Source organism: Argentina silus (assembly GCF_951799395.1).
Source record: "Argentina silus genome assembly, chromosome: 16".
NCBI lineage: Eukaryota > Metazoa > Chordata > Actinopteri > Argentiniformes > Argentinidae > Argentina > Argentina silus.
In genome coordinates this window covers 5,440,532-5,465,531 of record NC_139670.1, presented here as the reverse complement: position 1 = coordinate 5,465,531, position 25,000 = coordinate 5,440,532, and the positions used below count along the sequence as shown (strand labels likewise).

At 43.4% G+C, this 25,000-nt stretch overlaps 1 protein-coding gene across 1 annotated transcript in view; it reads right to left on the bottom strand.

Moving 5' to 3' along the window:
- The window catches only part of wbp2 (WW domain binding protein 2), a 294,959-nt gene that overhangs the window by 186,240 nt on the left and 83,719 nt on the right, over positions 1–25,000 (bottom strand). The window lies entirely within an intron of this gene.

Genomic DNA, 25,000 nt, shown 5'->3' with positions numbered 1-25,000 from the left:
ACTGTGTTGACAATAAACTGAGGAGGCAATGTTCACCAATGACACAAAGTGCTGTCATACAATGAAGGGGTCAGAGGTCATGTTTGAGCCAGCGTGTTTGAATGACGTATTCTTTCAGACAAATAAAAGAATACGGCCTGTTTTCAACTTTTAATCGGTACTCTGAAGGACACCTCTGAGGTTGTTTGTGTGTGTGTGTGTGTTGGGTGTATGCTGAAGGAAATGTATTTAATGGGAACACCAGTGCATGGACCTTTGTGTGAATCAGCTCCCTCCATTCAACACCAGAGTGCTGGAAGAGTGAATAAGGATGAATAACTTGACACAGAGCCCCGTTAAATATTGATTTTTTTTTCTATTTTTTATCTATATCCACCTGCATGTGTTCTTGTTAAACAACCGGTCTCTATAGGATATAAGGTGGAGCAGAATTCTGATTACGATAGTATTACAACACTTCGTGAGTAGCAGCACTGCCATTCAGTAGAGCTGTGTAGGGTTGAAACAGACTGCCAGTGAGACCTTTATGTGTTAAGTGCCTTGCTACAGTAGTTAGTTATTAGGTAATTACCCTGGTATTACAATAACTCAATGGTTATTACATTAGTGGTTTCTCTGTTATGGGGCTTGTGAGAGTTGTGGTCAATGATGGTTTTCAGCACACAGACATTGAAAAATCCATCTGTTTACTGTACGACTAATTCACTGGTTTTAAATTCTGTCAACACAAAAGTATGTGTAAATGTAAACACTTACAAACTACTATGGTGTACCTACCATTGCTGAATTAACATTCTCCACAACGTTTTTTGTTTTCAAATAGAATCAATATGAGGTGAAGGGGAAAATCAATAAAGCAACGCTTTGTTATTCAATGTAATAAATTTGATCAGGGCAAATCTCCACCAAACCTCACCTCCAGTGCATGAATAAAACGAATAGACAGGTAACACATCTGCCCTGCTGATATGCCAGACAGAGAGGCATATTTCACCAGTAGTCTATTTCAAGCCATACCTAGACTACGTTCCAAGTGTGAAATAACGGTTCAGGTTGGGATTTATCATGAGTTAGAGACCAGTAAATTGTGGATGCCTTCTCTAAAATGTATAGTGGTTGGCTTCAACAATTGGAAGAGGGGCTTTCAGCTACACTCAACTCTGGATTATCTATCATTATTCTCCTGTTTCTCTCTCTCTCTCCAAGGGGAAGAGAGAGAGAGAGAGAGAGAGAGAGGCTACTGTCTTTCCAGTCCTTAAAAAGTAATTGGCACAGATTAAATCACTATAAGTGAGACAGAGGGGGCACTTCCGCTTAGCTATGACCGAGAGGGATGACAGAGAAAAGGGAGAGGAAGGGAGAAAAACAGAAAGCGATGAAGGGGAAGGATAGTTTGGCGGACACAGGAAAGAGAGTGGCAGAGAAAGAGAGGAGAGAGAGAGAGAGAGAGAGAGAGAGAGAGAGAGAGAGCGAGAGAGAGAGAGAGAGAGGGAAAGTCAGATCATGTTGAACCTATTCGTTTTTATGTTGTACCCTTCTTGCTATTCTCTTTGATGTCATTGCTATTTCAAGACTAAAGGGAGATGAGTAGGAGGAAGGGTAGAGGCAACCAAAACCCAGAGTGGAATGCACACTGCGGTGTTTTACTCCTCAACACATTCAAAGTCACATAACTCAAACGGCACAGCTAACACCCACCTGCCTCCATGTCCTTGGTCGCCAGAGGCGGCTGTAATCCTGTACCCCGTGTAGTAGAAGTCCTCTAGAGGGTTCAGTCAGATTGCTTTGTATTAGGTTCTCTGTTTTACAAAGATCATCGACCAGTGGGCTCGGAATTGCAATACGTGATGGGATAGCCACTCATTAGCTTGTGATCTAACGTACATAATGCATGATAACATCAGAATAGACAACCTGACAGATAGCCACAGTAGGGAACAAATTGGCTAGGCAGCATGGATTTCTCAGCTTCCAAATTCTTCCAAACAAATTCCAATTGACGGTGGCACAGGGCTGGACGTACGGTGAATGATTATCTGTTGGTGACAGAATTTGCTGTATACGATTACACCAATGTCATCAAGCTGTGGAATGACATTCACACAATCCTGCTCCACACAAAGGAGCACGATAAGAATACACAATCATGATACATTGGTAGGTTGTGTTTGCTATAGATTGAACTCATTTGGACAAGATTAAGAACCTGACCCAGTACTTTGGCTCAGGGTTAATGCTTTTTTTTTCCCTTTTTCGCTGACTTCTGGTGCTGTTGTAGATTTCCTTAAAAGGGCAGTGTTACATTTCTCCTGAGAAGCCTTTGTTCTGTCTCAATTGGAACAGGTTAGAAATGTTAAGTTTTAATAGTTCATACAAAGAACAGAGTAGCACTCAACCAACACATTGGTGTATAACAGGGGAGGCCGGTAGAGGTAGAAATCAGAGGCCGGGCTCATTGTAATGCATAGAATGGAATGAGGAACGGTATCAAACACACATGTTTAATACCATTCCTCATTCCATTCAATGCATTAAAATGAGCCCGTCCTCCAATTTCTTCCTCCTACAGCCTCCACCGTTTTATGACATCTCTCATTCTTACTTAATGAGACCCAAGTGGAAATACTGTCTCAGTGAAATGCATATGCTTGGCCCAAATACGGTATACACAATTCACTGAGACAATGTTTCCACTTGTATGAGTGTTTCCTGCTGTCTGGAGTATACAGATATTACCTAACATAGACGGCAGAAGCAGGGATGGTTGTGGAACCAGGTTAATTATTCTACCTGCCACTTCGAAATGCTACACAAAGGTGCCTGTACTGTATTGCCAAGGAACGTTTCAGTTATATTTGTATGTCACACCACCTGCTTATCTGCTATCTTCACTGCCATAAAGCGCCAATCCACAACACTCTAGAATATGATTCATAAATGGGATCCACAGAGCGGTAACAGGTTTGTGATCCTTCAGCATCTTCAGTGTGCAGAGACCGGCCATAGAGTGCTATTGATACTCTGGAGAATAGATAAAAATAGTCCTTTCATTTCTCCAAGTGCTCCACACTAAGTCCCCTACAGACACCATGCTGAGCTGGGCTCCCAGGACAATCAACCACTCTTAGGGAACATAAGCTATTGGAAAAGATTGCCCGCTCTTTTCATGTTCAGCCCCTTTGAATCACAGGACATTTTGAGATTTGCTCTGTGTAAAGACAGACAGACAGACAGACAGACAGACAGACAGACAGACAGACAGACAGACAGACAGACAGACAGACAGACAGACAGACAGAGGGCTGGGTTAGTGTCTGAGGAGAACATCAGTACCATTGGTGAATCCCCCCCAAGCCCCACATATCTTAAACTATGGGGCAAGTTGGCAAAGTTAACAAAGTTGACCCAAGTACGATCTCACTGTTGGTGAATAGCTGGGGAGACAAAACAGGTGAGAAGTCCCAAACAGCCACAGTCACCCCTGTTAATGGTAGTAGTAAACAGAAAGCACAGCTTTTTGGGGGGCAATGTGGTAGTGGGAAGTACAAATGTAATGGGGGTGTCTACGGTTTGGTGTTAGATCATATTGTGTGTATTGTATTTATTGTTTATATTGTTTAGTATTGTTCTTGTTGTGAAGCACTTTGCGACGTGTCTATGTAAAACGTGCCATACAAATACATTTGATTGTTTGATTGTTTGATTGATTGATTGATTGATTGATTGATTGATTGATTCAGAGTAATAGAGCCATTTGGCTGTCATATCACGGATCCCAGCCTGTGTAGTAATGGGTGGTTTCCTGGGTAAACTGGGTCAACTGCACAACTATGGACTTGTTCTGAGAATGTACTGTATATCTATAAAGAGCCATCCATTATTAAAGTGTGGGAAGAGTACATTAAGAATGTTGTTTTTGTTCTTCTACCCTGGATATGATTTCCCTGATGTATGGAATATATCGGAGTAGTAAACAGGACAAGGATTCCTTGCTGCTTTAAAGCCATCAGAAAACCCAACTTTCTGAGCAGTTAACATCCCTCATCTCTTTTGTAGGGCCCTAGTCTCCACGACGATGCCCCAAAAGGCATGCTGGGAATCTCAGATAGAGGGAGGGTGAGATAAAGGAGGGATGAGTGCAGTTGAGTGATTGCAACTATCAGACCGATCCAATTCAACCGCAGATCTTTCTCGCCTCTTTGATGCGCATCGCTCCCTAGCGATTGTACAAGATAGGAGGAGGAGGGTTGGGCAAGGTACAGCCTGTGCCGAATGTGATCGCACTCCCTCTGCCTCTGCCAGGTTTAGGACTGAGTGGGAGAGAGCTGTCTTTACTCTCACTCTGTCTCTGTCTCTGTCTCTGTCTCTGTCTCTCTCTCTCTCTCTCTCTCTCTCTCTCTCTCTCTCTTTTGCTTCTTTTTTTGGGGTTGTTTTGCTCTCTCAGACAGCAGGAGGTTGGTCTTTTCAGCAGGTGAAGACTGAGGGCCAGAGAGGGCCAACCATGACTGCTCCCTGGGCGACTCATCTGTCAAGCTAAGCCTCAAATGACACACATTGATGGATAGAGGTGAAAAAAGTGAACAAAAAGGGGTGTAAAAAAGGGGTATGTCCTAGAGAAAGGATGGGGTAATTAGGTGCAATTACTTGATAGTAGATGAAGGACCATACTAAGTGGAGAGTGTTTCTCAATCCTTAAAGGCCCTCAAAAAGTCCTGTACCCCGTGTAGTACAAGGCCCCTGGAGGGTTCAGTCAGACTGCTTTGTATTGGTCTCTCTGTTTTACAAAGGTCATCGATCAGTGGGCTCGGAATTGCAATACCTGATGGGGCAGCCACTCTCATGAGTCATGATTTAACTCACTGTGACGCCACTCCATCCCTTTAGGTTGTGATTTAACATGTACATAATGCATGATAAGATCAGAATAGACTAAGGATGGGGTAATTAGGTGCAATTACTTCATAGTAGATGAAGGACAATACACAGAGAGTGGTTCTCAACCCTTAAATAGTCTCTGGGAGAAATGTAAGAAATACTGCAGTCATACTGCTGCAGTTAGAATTAATCACAGTGCTGCTATTTCCCTTGCTGCGAACTGAACAAGACAAAGCTTACAGTACCAGCAGACCAGGGGAGGCTGGTGGAAGTACAAATTGGAGGAGGGGCTCATTGTAATGCATGGCATGGAATGAGCAATGGTATCAAACACACTGTGTCATTCCGTTCCAGGCATTACAATGAGCCCGTCCTCCTATTTTCTTCCTCCACCAGTCTCCCCTGCAGCGGTCATGGTAGCTAAGTGCAAGACACAATGATATCAAGCCAAAATAATCTACATTAAGACACAGGAAATGCCTCAAAATGTTCACTTCCTTCCCAATGTTGCATTTGTTTTGTTGTTTTTGCCCAAGTTGCCGCTGAAATTGTGGTATCAGAGGACTATACAGTACTAGTCTGGGGAGGTTATACACAGTAATCTGTGTACTCTTCTGTGCTTATACATTCCATGCATATATACTCTCTATCGTCTTTATGGCTGTAAGAATGAAATCTCATTTGCATTCTCTTATACCAAGAAATCCTAACAACAACACATCAGGTCTATCTCAGCCAGTTTCTCTCTCTCTCTCTCACTCTCTTTGTATCCATGGTCGGAACAGGAAGCTAGTTTGTTCCAGAGGTCAAATCCATTGGTTGACCCATGTTTGAACCCTTCCTGACTCTCACAGCTGGACATAGACCTGTGGACACTAGATCATAACACTGTCTGCTTAAAATAGCCGGGTTCCCAGATAAGCATGACTATTGATAGATGGTCTGGTCTGGTCTGGTCTGGTCTGATCTGATCTGATCTGATCTGATCTGATCTGATCTGATCTGATCTGATCTGATCTGATCTGGTCTGGTTTGGTCTGGTCTGGTCTGGTCTGGTCTGGTCTGGTCTGGTCTGGTCTGGTCTGGTCTGGTCTGGTCTGGTCTGGTCTGATCATCAGCTCTGCTTCGCTGCGTTCCCTCACCCCCACTCCTCAACCCTCTCCTCTTTGTACAACACAACAGCATCATCACTTCCTGTATGGTTGCCCTAATTATGAATACATGTTGTCGTTGTTGCGCTGTTATTGGCTCTCACTCAGGAATGAATGATTATGAACAAACATAAGATAAGAGATAACATAACACGTTGTTTTGTGTGGGGACTGGAAACAGTTCAAAATCCCTTTGCCAAAAGTGCCCTGTTAAGTGGACTCAGGGGAGTTCAAGTAAAGCAACTGTTGTTCATGAAGTCATTCTGAGGGGACACTTGTATTTGCTGTGTGTCATATTGTTGTGTTTCAGGTGTCTAAAAAATAGAAACCACTGATTATCTCCATTAGTTATTTCATGTGGACAGCACTGAAATGTAATATTTATTTTGGAGAGAATAACATTCTTTTCATTGACAGTGTACCAAGTCTGTTTGGATATTATCTTTAATCACTTAAAAAAATATTTTTGTGTGGATCTCAAGAATAGCAACCATGTCGCAAAGATAAACTGCACAGCAATCACTGCTCAAACCTCAAAGCCAGCTGTACTACCAAGAGTAAAGAGGGGCAGAGGTCTCTTGCTGTTTACTTCGCTCTCCCGCTGGCTTTCACACTGTCGATATCAAACAGTTCAGTCGTATTTATCGACAGCAGTAATAAAAGCTGTCGAGAGGCGTAAATACAGAAAGGTTGGAGTGATTATCACAAAGTTATCACAGCTGGGTTCCTGAGTTTTCGAAGTGAAGCCCATTGAACCGTTATTTCACCATATCTTTCCCACACGTTGGGGTGGAGCTGAGGTATTGTGAGTACACCGGGAATTAATGTATCCATTCAGAACGGAGTCATCACTCTGCAGCGAAAATCCGCTAAGACGTTCTCCAAATGAAAATTGGTGAAGCATTTAAAAAAAGATAGAGAGAGGTGGAGACAAGAGGGTGGTGAGTGTCTGAGAGACGGAACATGACACGGGCGGAGGATAATAGAAAGGATGAAAGGTAGAAGGAGAGAAAACGACAGAGAGGGAGAGGTAACAAAGAGAGACAGTGAGGCAGTGGGGCCAGAGAGAGTGAAAGAGAGACAAGGATGGGAAAAGAGAGAATATAAGAAAGGAAGGAGGAAGAGGGAGACAGGGAGAGCAAGAGGTAAGAAGAAGAAAGAGTGGTAGATAACGAGACAGATGGAGGGGGGGAGAGAGGGGGAGAGAGACAGGGAGAGATGGGGATAGGGAGAAGCAGGGATAGAGAGGGTGAGGGAGTGTCAAGTTTTGTCTGCACCAAATGTGCTGTCAGGCTGAGCCAGATGTCTCTTGGACATGGAGTAGCAGAGGAGGAGCACCCACGAAATAACTAGACACACACTCCCTAACTCACTGCTTGACCTCAGAATAACACACACTCCATGTATTAGGCTAGACATATAAACCGACCCTCAGAATAACACACACTCAGGGCCGGTTTCATAGGCAAGGCTTAAGCCTAGTCCTAGACTAAAAAGCATCCTCAGTGGCAATTTGCCATTGAAAGTGTGAATTAGTCCAGGACTAGGTTTAAGCCTTGTCTGTGAAACCGGCCCTCAATGTGTTAGGCAATACATATAAACCTACCCTCAGAATAACACACAAACATGGCGGGTGTGTGTGCAAGGCTTGATGACGTCTGACAGAACTTGACAAAGAACTTGGGTCAGTTTTACAAAAGCTTTGTCACTTTTGTTAAGTAGTACGTAATTTCAACCGACAACCCAGCCGCAAAGCTGTTATATTGTAGCAATTGTAAAATCAATGTTGGCAGGTCAATCTTCTGTTCATTGAAGAACTACATTTGTTTTAATGAAGAAGAAGAAGAACTTTGCTGATCCAGAAACTGATCCCTGGTCAATTATTTTCCATTTTTCTTCTTGTTGCATTCAAAAGCGTGAATATAATCTTCTTATATATAATCTTTATTATATTACATTTACATTACATTTATGGCATTTAGCAGACGCCTTTATCCAAAGCGACTTACAACAAATACATTTGTTTAAGTAAGTGAATCATCTATCCATCATAAGATAAAGTAATGCTCGGACCAGCGGCCATAGGCAGTCACAATGCTAGAAGAAGGAAAAATTACTTTCTTTTGTATTTTTATTAACAGGAGCAAAACTTGTACAGGGGGCTAGTGGGGGTGAAGAGGTCTTTAGGAGGGACCGTTAAGATGTAGCCTGAAGAGATGGGTCTTCAATCTACGGCGGAAGATTGGTAGTGACTCTGCAGTCCTGACAGCAGTGGGAAGCTCGTTCCACCAGCGGGGCGCCAGGACAGTGAAAAGCCGTGACCGAGTAGTGTGGCTGCTGCATCCACGTAGAGGTGGTGGTATATAATCTTTATTCAATGCAGGTGGTTTTATATTCAGTGGTTTGTAGGGTGTGTGTCATCACTACCAAGTGATCACCCCTGTTGCTCTCCAAGGGAAACCCCTCTAATTGATTCTCCTTATCTTGATTCCACATAGCCAGGACGCCATTACCTGTGGTTAATTATAATTATTTTGTTTCCGAACATTTTCCAAAACGGTTTTCACCTAGAAATAAAATACCTTACTGAATATAAACCATCAGTAACGCGTAGCCTTATCTCCTCTACTCTCCTTCAAAAGGAAGTGGTCTGGATTTTCTAACTCTCTTCCAGCTTTTTTTCACTTCAGAACATTCCCGACATTTTATGGTACTGCAATACCTTTCAGACCTGTGATTCAAAGCCACATTTTCATGTCTCTATGAGGTATAGGCATTTTTTCAAATTAAAACGGCCTTTGTCATTCATCTGTGATTTCCATGTTCTTCTTTGCCAATAGCTCTCTCTCTCTCTCTCTCTCTCTCTCTCTCTCTCTCTCTCTCTCTCTCTCTCTCTCTCTCTCTCCCTCTCTCTCTCTCTCTCTCTCTCTCCCTATCTCTCTCTCTCTCTCTCTCTTCTCTCTCTCTCTCTCTCTCTCTCTCTCTCTCTCTCTCTCTCTCTCTCTGTGTTTTATGGTGGGCTGCAGGTATGAGGGAGCAGGTGTGAGTGGGCTTGGCCAAACACTAATCCTCTGTCTCCTTTTCTCTCTTTTCTCATCACATTGAGCACAAAGGACAAATCCTCTCTGATCATAATCCTTGGAATAATAACCCATTGGTTCAAATAGAGCCACTTGAATTTTTGTTTTGAAATTCAAGTGAGCTGTTGTTCAGAAAAATTGTTTGATGTTTTGACACTCTCTTGAAAGCAACGGAGAACAATATGAGGACAGGAGTGCATTGGGTATTGTTTTATTCACTTCCATCCCCACTGCAAATACCTTGAGTCTTTGAGTGTTATATTATCCCTGTCCAAGTCATTAGCATATAAATGGATTCCAATCCTACATTGTATGGTTGAATCTAAAAGTTTACAGTTCTGTGGCTTCTTGGAAGCCTTAGAAGTTCTGCCTATTCTGACTTCTTAGTGATTTCATCATGCTTCCGAATCTGCCTCTGGAGTTCTATCTAGCTACATCCGGGGTGAATGCACACATCACCAAGTCCACCCAACGATACATCACCAAGTAAATGCAAGGTATAGTTTTTGTGTTTGTCTTAATTTTTTCGACCAACATTGAAGATTCAACTAACATTGTGCTGAAGACTGCCACCTTCTGGGCCACCATACTTACAGTAACCGGCCCCTGAATGGTCCTCCACGTATGGACCGGGCTTCTTATTACAGTAGCGTCCAACGTCTCATGTGGTCTCAACAGACTCCAAAGTAATTCACTTTTGAATATCGCTCATTCTGTATCTTAAGAATCTTGCAATGTTGTTAACTCTGTCCTTTGACTCCTCATAATCCCTGTCTTCCTAACCACCCATCACACTTTTTATAGTCCGCCCCCCCCCCCCCCCCTTTCTTTTTGCCCATCGCTCTTTGTTTGTATAGCGGTGCCATTATTCAATTAATGGCCGTGCGAGCGTCTGTAATATCGTATCCGTTCCCACACCAATTATCCTAATGGACTTTTCCAGCAGGCTTCCCGCCATGATTCTCAGAACTGGAAAACATCTGTTGGAGACTCTGACCTTCTGGCTGTGCAACGGATGGAAGAAGCTATAAGCTGAGGACTTTTTTCTTTTTTTTCGAGCTTTAGCTGTGCTTTGCTATAGCTTAGAAGTTACTTCAATGTTACTTCACATTCACTACCTAAGCATTGAGCTTCGGCGGGGGAGACTTTAAGCTGAGGAAATCCACAGAGCCTTAAAGTTATTTCAAACTTTTAAAGTTGTTTATACAACACTACATGACATCACCTGCACAGCTTAGCCAAGGAGGTTGGACCAGTTTAAACACCTTCTCAGCCCTCCTTGTCCCAGGCTTGTATGGTCATTTGTCAGGTGTCCTTATACCAAAGGCGATTGGAATGTTAAACAGCAACTGAAAACTCTTGAAAACAAGTGATGTAATAATGGGCGACTGGAGCGGGAGTGTGTTAGCAAACAAGGCTGCCACCGAGACAGTGAGTGATAGGTTTCAGAGTGTCTGCCTCGAGTGGCTAATGGGGGAATGGGGGTGTTAGTTCTTCTGAGACACACACACACACACACACACACACACACACACACACACACACAACCATACAGATACAGACACACAGACAGACACACACACACACACACACACACACACACACACACACACACACACACACACACACACAGTCTGCCTGAGGAGGAAGTGGGACAGGAACATACACAACAGTGTTTCTGGGACTGTTCATGTGTCCTTTAGAATTCCTTAAATCGTCACAACGTGAGAGAGACATGCCAGGATACGGGTTTCACAGGACTTCATAAGGAAAACTGTGGAATGTCGCCAATAACAACCCCAGGCTGACAACCCTGCCATGGCTGGGTTACAGAGAATGTGACATGGATGCTCTCCACATGGAAGTTCGATATTCTGGATCCAATTCAGTATCAACAACTGTTACAATTCAAGAAACAATACTGTATTGGCTACTGTAAAGGACAATACAAAAGTTTATTTTACGTTTGATAGATACTGTATACAGTATCTGTTTTGCTATAAAAGGGCATCGACAAACACGAGAAACTCAGACATGGGAATCTGACCATGTCACATAAGAAATACAGTATGTCTGAGTGTTTTCAGCCTCTGCTATAAATCTCAAATATGTAATAAATATGAAATAAATATCAGTTTGTTTTCATAATAGCCTGACACAACTAGCACATAAAAACAAAGCATATGAATTTATTGTAGACATGTACTTTAGGAAAACTCGTCAGCAGGTTGCCAAAGGAACATTCTGCTCCAACAGACTTTGACAGCGATGCAAGTCTCTCTGCAGCATCTGGAGGGTGTTAATGAAGACAGCAGGCCAGGTCGATTCACCCTTATTGACGAGTAGCTGCTTTCAATCAGAGGGAAGAGGGGATGAGAGAGGAGAGGAGGGTAGAAGGGGAAAGGAGAGGAGGAAGAGAACTGACCTTGTAGGCAGAGCAGTGGAAGAGCTAAAAGAGAGAGGGTAGAGGGAGGAGGAGGAGGAAGAGGGGGAAGAGGAAAGGAGAGAGAAAGAACTGGCTATCTCAGCAGAGAAGTGCTCAGGCTTAAGCTCTTCGCCAGTTTGACTCATAGTCTCGATCTATCAACCTACGTATTTGCCTGAAAGTGTCAGAAACACAGGGCAAATCAATCAAACATGAGCTGCTTCATATGAACTGATTTTAGAGAGACCTGGGATAACCCTGAGGTCTGAATCAGCTTACATGCATCACAGAGATAGTGGATTTCTGTAATAATGTATCACACTCTAATGGGATTTTGTTTTTGAAGTCAGCTGAGCACAGACAAGCACTCAAGCACACATACACACACACACACACACACACACAAACACACGCACACAAACACAAACACACACACACGCACACACACACACACACACACGTACATACACACACACACACACAGCATACATATAGACACACACTCTTTCATACGGCACACACACATAAAAAAATAAACAAAAAATGCATACTGCAAAGACACACTCATGCTACATGCACGACTCACATATTCTCAATGCCACACACACCAAACACACACACTCACACACACACACCAAACACACACACTCACAGATGAGTCAGCCGTTTATGGGGAACGTGCAATACTTTGTGAGCCAGTGGCTAACTAGCAATCATTCGGAAGGAATGCCATAATTATGTTTTTGGAGGTAAAAAGAGAAAAGCAAATGGCCACAGACAGACTGTGGTCTCTAATAACATGGCCCTCTCCCCTCAGTGGAGCAGATGCTTCACTCCAGCCTCTCGGGCACCTCTGAATGCCAGCTCTCAGATGCAGAGTTTGATATGAAGCCTGTTTAAGTTTCTAACAAGTATCAATATTGACGTTTTAACCAAAGACTCTTTCCATAAAGGAGTAACGACTGCGGCCCGTAGACACATCGACAGCCTTTTAAGGGCGTACTTGTGTCTCATGAATGTCTTTGATTATATACAGTCCTTCATAAACATCTGTACTCATTACCACGGGTTGTTTTATGATCTAGGAAACTCATTTTTGACAGAGTACAACAGAAGGGCCCTACTAATCCTCTCAGCTCTGGCTTCCTCTCTCTTCTCCCTGCTTCCCCCTCTCTCCTCCCTGCTTCCCCCTCTCTCTCCTCCCTGCTCACCCCTCTCTCTCTTCCCTGCTCACCCCTCTCTCTCCTCCCTGCTTCCCCCTCTCTTCTCCCTGCTTCCCCCTCTCTCCTCCCTGCTTCCCCCTCTCTCTCTTCCCTGCTCACCCCTCTCTCTCCTCCCTGCTTACCCCTCTCTTTCTTATTTATGCTCCCATCACACCTCACAAGGACCCTCTCTATCTTCCCCTCACCCCCCGCTCTCCTCCCCCACCCCATCCCCTCTGTCTCACTCCCCCTCTCTCCTTCCTCTTTCCCACTCTCTCGCTCCTTCCAATTCCCTGTCACTCTCTCTTCCTTCTTCCCTCCCTCTCCCACCCCTCTCTTTCTCTCCCTGTCTCTCCTCTCTGCCTCTCAGAATTATCTATGGCAGAAAGGTGCCGTGAGGTGGTCTCACGGCAGATGTTGATGACTCATCACCCATTCCTCAATGCCAGGGACATGTACCCAGCTATGCCTAGGTCCCCAGTGCACCCCCACTTCTCTCAGGCGTTGGATGATTAGTCTGCTAGAAAGGCAGGAAATCGTAACTCTGGTATCAGTAGGTTTCCTAAAAAAGATAGAAAGAGAGCTGCACACTCTCATTCCGATGCTGATGATTTATTTAAACAACATTTCTACAGCAAGCTGCCTTCGTGGGTAAGGTTGTGTTTTGGATGAGTGGACCCAGGTGCGGCGCACATGAAGAGACAGGCAAAAGGCTAAGACGATACAAAATAAAAGTTTCTTTACTTGAAAAATTCGCTCTTGATAACACAGGACACAAACAAAACTTACACAAATTAAAGTGGGAGAAATCAAAGTCTCCAAAACGGAAATAGTAGACAACAAGGCAATGGACTTAACTCGAAAAATAACGAAAGACAACTCTGTCTCACAACTCAAACTCGTAAATATCAAAGGCTTACTTTTCTCAGGTGATCGAACAAACGGTGCACTGAGCAGGGAGTGAAGGGAAGTGAGGGCATTTAAAGCACAGGTGACAATCAAACACAGGTGCAGGTAATAAGTCCATGATGAGTGAGTGAATGAGTGAGTGAGTGAGTGAGTGAGTGAGTGAGTGAGTGAGTGAGTGAGTGAGTGAGTGAGTGAGTGAGTGAGTGAGTGAAAGAGTGAGACAGCACAGTGGGCGGCCGGAGGGAGACACCTAGGGACCGCACTGGGAAGTGCGACCCCATCCGTAACATTCGTCAGGGTTTCAGTCAGCAGGTTTCCAACGTTCTTCTAGACGTTCTTCCATGTTTTTATTCAGTTAAATTCATATTTTAAAATCAACGCATTTTCTCTGCAAGAGTGATGAATATTGGATAGATAGTATATCTTTTGATTCTGGGGATTTGCCGCAGGGTTGGAAGCAATACCTACGCGCACTGTGGCTCATTAAGACCGGTGTTGGCCACCTCTGTCCTAATGAGTCTACGCCACAGCATAACTCTTCCTTCTAATCCAAGATCCTATGAGCTCCGGGCCAGCATGGTTCTGTTTTCCAGACACGGATCTTTCACTGTGACACCACTGTCTCCATAACCACACTTCCCTGGAAGCAGATGAGGAATTCCCATGAAACACACACCTGGAACCAATGACAATTCCACAGGGGAATTTGATTTGAAATCTTGATTTCATTAAACAATGAGAGGTTACAAAAATGCCAGGCAATTGCCAAAGGACGACTGTAGGTGCTACAGTACTGCCTGTCCCTCACATGGTGCTATGTTCTTCACAGTACACAGCCCCGACCCAAAGTTAGCAACATGAAAATAAGCATTGCAGACTTTTTGTTGTATATTTGAAAATATTGACTTCATACTGATTTTCTCCCGTGCAACTTTTTCTTGATTCTTTTCATTTTCTTCGTTCTCCTTGACCTAGCAAAAAAGCAGAACTAGATCTCAGAGAGAGAGAGAGAGAAAGAGGGAGTATGCCTCCCACTCATTTCTTTCCATCAGCGATGCACTCAGAGTGCCACTCAGAACCTGTTAGGCAGTTTGAAGCATAGTACTGCCAACTGCTGTCAATCTCCAGTGGGAGGGCCTGAAACTATTCTGCAAGGTACTTAATTCCTGCTCACCTTGGACCAGGATTAATACGTTTGGAATTGAGTCGTGAAACCTGTCCGGCCATTAACTGGGAGGGTGGGAGGGGCTGCTACCCTGCTAGTCATCAGTAATTACAGAATCTGCATTTCTATCTTGACGGTCATAGAGCGGTCATAGGTGGTCATAGAGCCTCCTGACACGAAGATGAAGTCAATCTGTGGAGTCCATCGAGGAAGGCCTGAGAGGAAGGCCAAACTACTAAGTGTTTTCATTCTATTAGTTTATTTTTTCACTACTCTGAGTGTATTGAGTGCTACCTACATCTAGTATTGCCCACAAACCCTCTATCTCTATACCGGCAAATATCACAATGTGCTTTCTGCCCATTTTTGTTATTTCATCCCTCAGGAGGACACATTGACACTACATCACCCCTCGCAACCATTCCAATCTAATCTACCCACCATGCTCAGCTGACTATGACCTCACTGTTGCGGGATGACTTTAGGACTGCCAGTCAGCGGTCAGGAAAGCAGAGGCTATCTCAGCTTACACCTGCTTCATGTCCCTCCACTTCCTTGCCCTCGCAGAGACATGGATTACACCGGAAAACACAGCTACTCCGGCAGCCCTCTCTGATGTCTACTCCTTTTCTCATTCCCCTAGACTCTCTGGTCGAGGGGAAGGCACAGGACTCCTTATCTCATTATGTGGTCACATAATGTCCTTCCCCTGTCACACCTGTACAAATCTACCTTCAAATTCAATGTTGTTTCTGTCACCTCCACTGTCAAACTTCACATTGTCGTTATCTATCATCCACCAGGTCACCTTGGCCACTTCTTAGATGAGATGGATGTCCTTCCCTGAGGACTGTACACTGCTCTCATTACTGGGTGACTTCAACATCCAGTCAGAGAAGCTTCTCTCACCTGGAGTACTTGACCTTCTCTCCTCCTTCGGCCTTACCCTGTCCCACTCTCCTCCGACTCATAAAGCAGGCAATCAGCTCGACCTTGTCCTCACCAGATCCTCCCATACCTACAACCTTACTGTTACCCCTATTCCAGTTTCTGATCATCATTTTGTATCCTTCTCCCTTCCGCTCAAATCCACCCCCTCCCAGTGAGTCTCTACCCACACTGTATCCTCTCGTCGCAACCTGTGTACCCTCTCCTATACCGCTCTGTCTTATCCTCCCCTCTGTTGAATCCTTCTCCCTTCTATCCACTGATGCAGCCTCCTCCACCCTCCTGTCCACTCTTTCCTCATCCTTTGACTCTCTCTGTCCACTGACCTCAAGGCCGGCACATTCCTCTCCACGTGCTCCATGGCTGTCTAAAACCCTGCAACCATGCAAGCTCCGGGCAGCTGAGAGGAAATGGAGAAAAACCAGCCTCCCTGATGACCTAAAACCTTATCTCTCTCTCCTCCTCAACTACACCTCATCTGCATCAGCATTCTTACTACCATTGCAATATTCAATCCTCTGCCTCTGACCCAAGGAAACTGTTCTCCACATTTCCCTCACTTCTCAAAGTGGAGTTTATGCTTCCTCTATTTTCAAAGACCCATATCCTTGGGAAGATAGGCACTGTTGAAAAATATATGCGACTAAGTCCCATCATCTGCTGTATGACGATGTCTTTGATGAAAATTATGTTTGAGTGCATCTACCATTACCGACAGTACATTTGAGCCACGGTTATTGCAGCCTCTGATTCACTGAGCCACAAACATACCTGAATGTTTATTCTCCTCAATTAAGTTACAAGGTTCACAAGAACTCAAATCTGTGATACAGTATTTGTATGCTATATATTGTTTCATATCTATGGGATAGGCATCTATGGGGAGGCAGGCGCTGACTTGGCTGACCCAGAGCCCAGCGCTCTGTTCTCCCTGGAGGGGTGTGCACGTGTGTTGTCTCGGAGGGGGGGTGTGCAGTGCGTGCGTGTGTGTTGTCTCGGGGGGGGGGGGGGGTGTGTGAAAAAAGACCCATTCCAACAATTGATGTGAATTGATTGCATGGTAAATAAACAGTCTTTCTTTCTCGATAATAGTTTTGTTTTTCAAAAACCAAACAGCCTATACATAAAAGCAGAGGGACAAAAATAAAAGAATCTGACAGCTGCTTCTTTTGCTTCCTCTCATCCTGTCAAAAATACTGAAGGGGTTGCAGCTAGGGCAGGCAATTCTTTATTGAATCTCCTCACGTTGTTTTTCACGCAACATCTCAATGCTCAGTCAAATGTCACACAGAGTCTCCACACGCCTACATACTGTAATGCTGCCCAGGCATGTGTATCCTGACACAATATAACTGGATAAGAGCACAAAAGAGCCTTAAGTCTGCCTCCAACATCTCCTTATCACGTGTCAAACTAAGAGAAGAAACTTTTAACAAGACACTCAAGATGGCGTCCATCTCAACTGTATATGAATTGTATTGACTGAGACTGAGACACTCTTCCCGCTAACCTGATGGCGCTGACAGGTGTTCTCGCAATCTCAGCAAGATGTGTCCCCCCCTCCTCTGTGTGACTGTTCGACTGTAATTCATTTCCGATTGCCTTTGGATTAGGTGTTCATTTGCGTGACTGTTCCTGCGTCTCTGAGAATAGATCCGCCTGCTGTGCTCCTGCCCCTAATCCTGCTCCAGTCCTTTCCGATGTTGAATAGGATGAGATTGCTTCAATCTCTCGACTTTCACAGAGCATCAAAATTGCCTTCTTTATGAGCTTAGAGCTGTCCAAAAACTCTTCAGATGCTGGGTTTATGTAGTCCTTCTTTCCTTCTAACCCTTCCCAATCTAATATGAAAGGACTAATAAGATGAAGAAAACCTCATAACACAGGGTCTATATTTCTTAAATGTATCTGATCCATCCTGACTAGACTATATCCGGGGTCCCTGATCCGTCTCATCCCACAGAACTGTTGATGAGTCCTCAGGTTTAGCCTTTGAAGTACAGTGCACAGAGCAAAGATCCTGCTACAGCCATAGAAATGTGGGATGCAATGGGATGCATCCGAGGTTTGGCCAATGGTATAATGGGAATACCGGAGATTGGGACCGGAGCAGTGTTAAGTCGTTAAGTTCACAGACCATCGTAATTCAGGGGGATGACGTACGGAGCTCCGGCGATGACTGGTGAGTGTTTTATCTCGACAGTGTGCAGGTCTCCTGTCTGAGGCTTTCAGCGGGGCTTTGACCATATGGCCTTTGACCCTGATGTACATGTCACTATCACCCTACATTTCTGTACCATCACCCCCAACATTTCCATACCTGGAAGACGTCCAGAAAAGTACTCTGCTGTAATGTAGACAGGATCAACGGACAGCTGAAACCACGTGTTGGGGATTATCTGTAGCTTGATCAAAGTGCACTCAGTGACAACCTGTGAGCTGTTACATTCAGGAAGGTGTGCTATGTAAAAAAAGAATTTCATCACAGCAACTACGGTATGATAGTTACCTCTGGTAGCTTGCACAGGCTGCATCAGACCCATTGATGATTCCAAGTCCGCAGTTTGGCTTTGCTCTCCCTGTTGTAATACATGACCATGCTACACCTCAAAGGTTGGGGAAACAATGGTTATTGATTTTAGAGGAAATACACGATATGCTTGGGGAACCACGACAGAAGCAAACAAACTAAATCAAATGAGACACTGTGAACTGCATCTCAGACATGAATCAAATGAAGGAAAGTAGAAGGAACAATCAGCGCTTGATTGTGAATCATGATTGACCTGGAAACTTTGGAATGGGAAGGGGAATAGAGGACATGGTGGTGATTCATGTTTCCTGAACATCTGCACACTTCTACTGTTTTTCGCCAAATCAAATTCATTTCATATTCTATCTGAGGTTCTACAGGACAGTGAAAGAGAAAGCCTGAGAGAAAGGGAATAGGAGAGAGATGAGGGTTCATCACGTAGGAGAAATCAAGACATGCATGGCGAGAGTGCTTCATTTTTGCTGTCTGAGTTCTGCTTTTGGAGCTATTTGGAATGTGGGTAGATGATGTAGGTGGGTGATGTGGGTGGGTGGTGTGGGTGGGTGGTGTGGATAGGTGATGTGGGTGGGTGGTGTGGCCCTCTCTGCTCCATCACATCTACATCTACCCCCTGCCCTGTGGCCAATCAGGCAGCACAGAAACTCCATGTCCTGGTAACCGCACCTGCATAAAAAGGCACCTGACATTCTGTGATGCATCCCTCTCTCTCTCTCTCTCGCTCTCTTACTTCCCCCCTCTCCCTCTCTCGCTCTCTCGTGCCCTAACAGACCCTCAACACTTCCATGACGAGGACCAGAAACCCTCTGCTCTCTGTTACCTCTGAGAAAGGGTACAGAATATAATTTTACCGTAAAAAGAGCCCAAGGCCTAGATAACCTACAAGGTACCCATCTGTCAAACATACCTATTTTCAGCTGTGGTAGGGCACTTATGGCAAAAGAATGAACCTGTCGAAAAATTATTCTAACAGGGCAATTATATTAATCCAAAACCGAGCGCCATAATTTAAACAAATTAATAATTAATCTCTCAATTACTAGTGGTTGTTCATATTATTCAGAACACGGTGGGCACGGTGCCGTTATTTGTTCTTTCCAAGGACATGAAACTAATTCTTAAGAACAAGACTCTGGGTGCTGCTCACATGCTAAATTGACACTTTTCTGTGGCGAAGTATTGAACTATATAGGATTAGGAAAGACAGGGGATTAAAGAGAGAAACAGATCCCAGCCACACTGAACAGCAGAAATAAATGCTTGTCGTTTCTTATAAATAAAATAAAATAAAACTAGTCGTTTGTCTGCCATGTATTGAAGACAATCATGAAAAGGCAAGTGAATCATTGTGACACATAATAGCAAAAGTAGTAGTTACTTCTGCACTGAATAGGTGCAGTTATTGGTGGAAAGTCATTGGAATGAATATGGGTAAAAACTTTCCTAAGGAACCTGTCAGGCTCTGTTTGAACGGAGTAAGGCTAACATAGAAACACCGGCTACGGCTTTTCAGTGTCTTCAAAATGCTGTCAAACGCAAGTGATTTGTGTAAAGCTGTCCTTACACTTTTAGGTGATGAGGCAGACTAGCTCCTCATAAGAGATAAGCTCTAACTTCATCAGAGCCTCGATTTCCATTTGAAAAGAGCTGCTTGTTAAGTCCTCAGGACTCCAAAAGTTTCATCGACCAGAGAACAGATTTCATTACTTCCAATTCCTCCTCACCTGCGCTGGCTGTGTATTGACTGGGAACACTGGTGGCTGTGCTGATAGAGGGAGAGACTTGAGGATTAGAGAAAAGGAAGAGGTTATAAAGACATAGGAAGTGAGAGTAGGGAAACTGAAAGAGTGATGTGATCAATTTGCATCAGAAGCCTGGGCTTGTACAGTGACAGACATCCATCACCCAGCAAAAGGACAGATAGACACAACCATTTCTATAAGAGCAGTGTAGCGGTTCATTGTGCACAGTGAAGACTGAGGTTTACTACTAAAGAAGTGCCAAAGTCAAAGGGATTTAATGTTTTCTACATTCATTTAATTTAATTTTGACCGATAGACTGACTGTCCCCCAAAGACATGTACAGATGAAGTCTGTGTGTGTGTGTGTGTGTGTGTGTGTGTGTGTGTGTGTGTGTGTGTGTGTGTGTGTGTGTGTGTGTGTGTGTGTGTGTGTGTGTGTGTGTGTGTGTGTGTGGGCTCATCAAGACACATCAAAACGTCCACAGCTGGTAATCAGAATGCCGTATACAAAAGTGGCCCTGCAAGCACTGCACACTGCAGGGGTCACTGGCAAATGATTTTTAATTAATTGGAGCTAATTATGACGCCGATGAAGGTCCCTCCATGAGAGACGTCACCCCCACATACCACCCCTGGGTTGTGGCACAGCTGTGGAGATATATAGAGATGAGTCATCATCATCACCAAGGACATCAGTGTCAAAACAGTCTCTAAGACAGAGCAGGTTTTCATGCCTTTAAAGTCAACGATCAAACGTTTTTAATGAACGTTTTGAAAATTGACAGGGTTAGACATTACAGGGTTAGACATTTCTTAAACTTCTTGAAAACAGCACGATTGCCATTGTCTTCTTGAAGATGCCAAGATGAGAATTTTAAAGTTTAGTCAGAGGAAAGCCCTGTGGCCATATGTCTGTGGTGAGTGTTCAGAGAATTCAATTATATTTCTGTGGTACCCTTATCCTTGTGAACCTTTATCATTAATTTCCCCAATTAACACTCTTACTAATAAGCAGTTTTCATTGATCACACATTTTCAAGTAAACTCTGCTCTGTAATGAGTGCCACAGCCAGGCTTTAGGCTAGATGATGAAGTAGAAATTAATTAAGTTGAATTGCTCAATATGCACGACTGTTATGAGTTTCCAAGATCCCTAATTAGGTCTGAACTATTATACAGTAAAAAAAAAAAAAATAGCCAATATGTCACATACAATAGTAACTGTGAAAATCTGTCAGAGCATTAATCTCAATGAAAATAAAATGCCATTGCCTTCCTAATGACTACTGCAGATTTATCTGCAAAAATGTGTTTTCTTTTGAATTATTGAAACGAAAGAATACAATCACTTCTGCAGTCACTACTCTGGCTGCAATGGCTGCACTAAACAATGGTCTTTATACCATACAGTTTCTCATTCACATCTAGTAAATTGCCAATTCACACTCCAATAAATCAACAAATCATTCTGTATGTTTTCTCACGCAATTCTGTGTGAGGTCGTACAATATATATATGATATACCTGTGATATAGCTATATATATAATATAGCTGATGTCACATGACTGCTCACCATGGAGCTGTGGCAACTAGAAGTGGACCAGTAGCCGTTCATTACAAAAGTTTTTCCATCCATTTTGTCATCATTCACTCTTCTTTGCAGACCTGAGAACTCAGGGTAGGTAAGCTCCATCCAATTTCAGACACTGCTTACACCAAGCCAGATCTATCAGATCTGTGAATGGGCTTGGATGAGGGCAAAAAGGGGAGAAGGATGGAAATACACTTTATAAAACCCAAGTTCTCTCTCAGGTGTGGCCCAGTGCTGAGATTTGTTATGGCAATATAAGAGGGAAGTGGAATTGTTGGGTGGTGTGACTGAAATAGCAATATAACTATCCCTACATATTCCACCCATGTCCTGTTATGCTCTGGAGTATTTCCCATCCCATCCACTAAATGGTTGAGAGCACATTCTATCTAATAGGTAATAGGCAGTGGAGTGTAGCAGCAGCAGACTCTTCATTCAGAACCCATTCTGACACCAGGAGAGGACATAGAGTCATTTCAGAAAATCGGGACAAAACTCGAGAAGTGGTTGGTTGTGAAGAGATCTCTCCCTGACATAAATGCATTATTTGTTTGTGCAACCCATTGTTTTGGTTAAACTCAGGGTATCTCAGTTCAGTCTGTATCTCAAATAGGTCTGCTTATTTATCTGTAATCTGTAACTTCTGACTTGAGATCCTGTTTCTGTCCAAACAATGTATCTAAAAGTAAGGCAACTCATTGCACAATGACCGTACAAGACCATCACTTTCTTGGTCCTTTCCTTTCTCCTTTCCTAAACTGAAAGAGCTTCTTAAGATCACAGGTTTGGAAGGAAAAGAGGCCAAGAAAGATACACATTTTAAACATACTGGAACGTATCCCAGATCTTGGATCTAACCTCATAGCCTTTCAAACACATTAATGTAAGCTTTGATTTGACAACTACAAACTTGCCCTAACTATCAACAGTCTGCATTTCATTACATTTGTTTAAATGACCAGAATTATCATCTGGCTGTGTTTTTGCTAGTAAAAACATCTTTCCTGACATTAATAGAATGCTGTTTCATATTTTCCAAAACACCTGCATCCACTTGTCAGTTTGAAGCATGAAAGACATTTATCTCATTTCCTGGTGATGACACAGAATCAGAGTATTGGAGACAGAATATCACGCTCAACTTCCCAATGACTGTGCTGAACCTAGTAGAGAGCCTATCACATCAATACTGTATTATTCCTTCATTTCCTTGGAAGAAAACAATTTAAAAGGGTCCACCATGCTAAAACTAGAAGAGGTAGAAGTGAGTCTGTTCTCATATGGTAAATAAGTCATTTTTGCTTTTCTCCTGACAGTGTTTTGCAGGAAAACCTCTCCACACCAGATCACAGTTCACCCCTGCCTGTTGACAGCTAATCTGACAGCTAGACAGAGGGCCTTGAAAGCAAAGCAACCACTGACAGTCTCTCTGTATATCACCCTCAGACCAACCTCCCACCTCCAGAGCTCGATCAGAGTGTTTTGAAGAAGAAGAAGTAGCTTCTCACTTCATTCATTTCCCATCATTAAATTAATAGGAATCCTATCTTGTACGCACAGGCCAACATCTACAAGACTCAACCTTCTGATGAAAGTGGACCTGATGTGGCATGTTTGAAAGGGAACAGATAACATCAAAGCATATTCAAATCAAAAAAACGATGAATTAATTACCAAGACTGAAATAAGCTGTCATACCTGGTGAGAGGACGGAAACGTGGGCAGGATTTTAAATCCCTCTGTGCCAAACAACAGCTGTCAGAGCTGTCGATAAATCCATGTTAAATAGAGAGAACATATCAAACACAATGAATTACCGTGTCGTCATCTGAAAACTGTTGAAGTGAAGCTCAAAGTGTGGATTGCACACAAGTTAGGCAAGATTAGGGAGAGAGTAGCAACAGATTGTGAGCAGCTCAATTACTCTGGGGAAATGCTGCCTTGCCGACATCATAGAAACTGTCAATCAGCAGAAACACACACACACACACGCACACACACACACACACACACACACACACACACACACACACACACACATGCATACACACACACACACACACACACACACCATCGGCATGTATTAACATTCTATCAGACCCAGTAATGTTTGATTAAAGGGTAATGTGATGGTCACATACATTATATGTGTAATTGTATATGCAATTCCTGTCCTTGTATTTCACTGCACTGTTGAGAGGTAGCTTGTCAAAATCATTGTATCATACTGTTTACTGCTGTATCCTGTGCAAATACTAAAAAAAAAATAATAATAATAAAAAAAAAAGTATAATAGTTTGTGCCTGAAACATTCCTATAAGTGTATCCTGACAACGACATCACGGTGGACCCTCAACCCTTGTCAGAGGAGAGAGGTGCCTACTACAAGAGCCCGACATCATTTATCAGCAGACCACTTCAAACACCTCAGTCATTATTGTATATTGTCATCAGGTTTACGCTCCTTGGTGGGGCTAACCCTCCTTTCAGCACTTGGATCCCCATTGTGTCTAGGTTCCAGTTCAACAAGTAGTTTGAACTGGTAAGAAACCAACTGTATTTTAGCATCACTGCTTGTCTCAGTTTATGTCAATGGTCTGATTTTGTTTCAGTAAAAATAGATATGAATAACGTGTGTTACGTTTCGTCTTGTTTGTTAGTTTGTTTGTCTTTGTTTTGTGTTATTCATTTATTGTTCCCTGTTTATTTTTGTGTCTCTCACCTTGTCTCTCCTTCCAGACACTTCACTACCTGACTTTGAGTGTTTCCCGCCTGTGTGATTGTTGACCCGGCCCTGATTGGATTCACCTGTTCCTCATCATCATTCCCTGTGTGTTTAGTCTGTGTGTTTCCCGTCTCGTTGCCAGTTCATCTCTGTGCCTTAGTGTCAAAACGTCCCAGCGATTTTCTTAGTGATTTCTTGTCTTCCTGTTTTTTTCTTAGTGATTTTCTTAGATTTTCTTAGTGATTTCTTGTCTTTCCAGTTTTTTCCTAGTTGTCTTTTGCCTTTTCCCTGTTGGATAACCCACCTCCTATTTGACTGACTACCCATGTACCGCACCCTGCCTTGCCTACCCCTTTTTGGATGTCTGCCTCCCTACATATTGTCTGCCTGTGTACTGAACTCTTTTTCTGGAATTAAAGGATTATTCTTTTGTCCCGAGTCGTGCGATTGAGTCCTCTGCCTTGGTCTACAGTCGTTACAACATGGATTATCAATTATTACAACTGGGCATCCAAACACTGCAGTCCAGATGAAACACCGGTTGAAAAAACCCCATTGCTGATTCATTTGTCCAGTTGCCTTGCACTTTGGGCTTGATGCACTTGATGGGGAGAGTACACACTGAGTACACACTG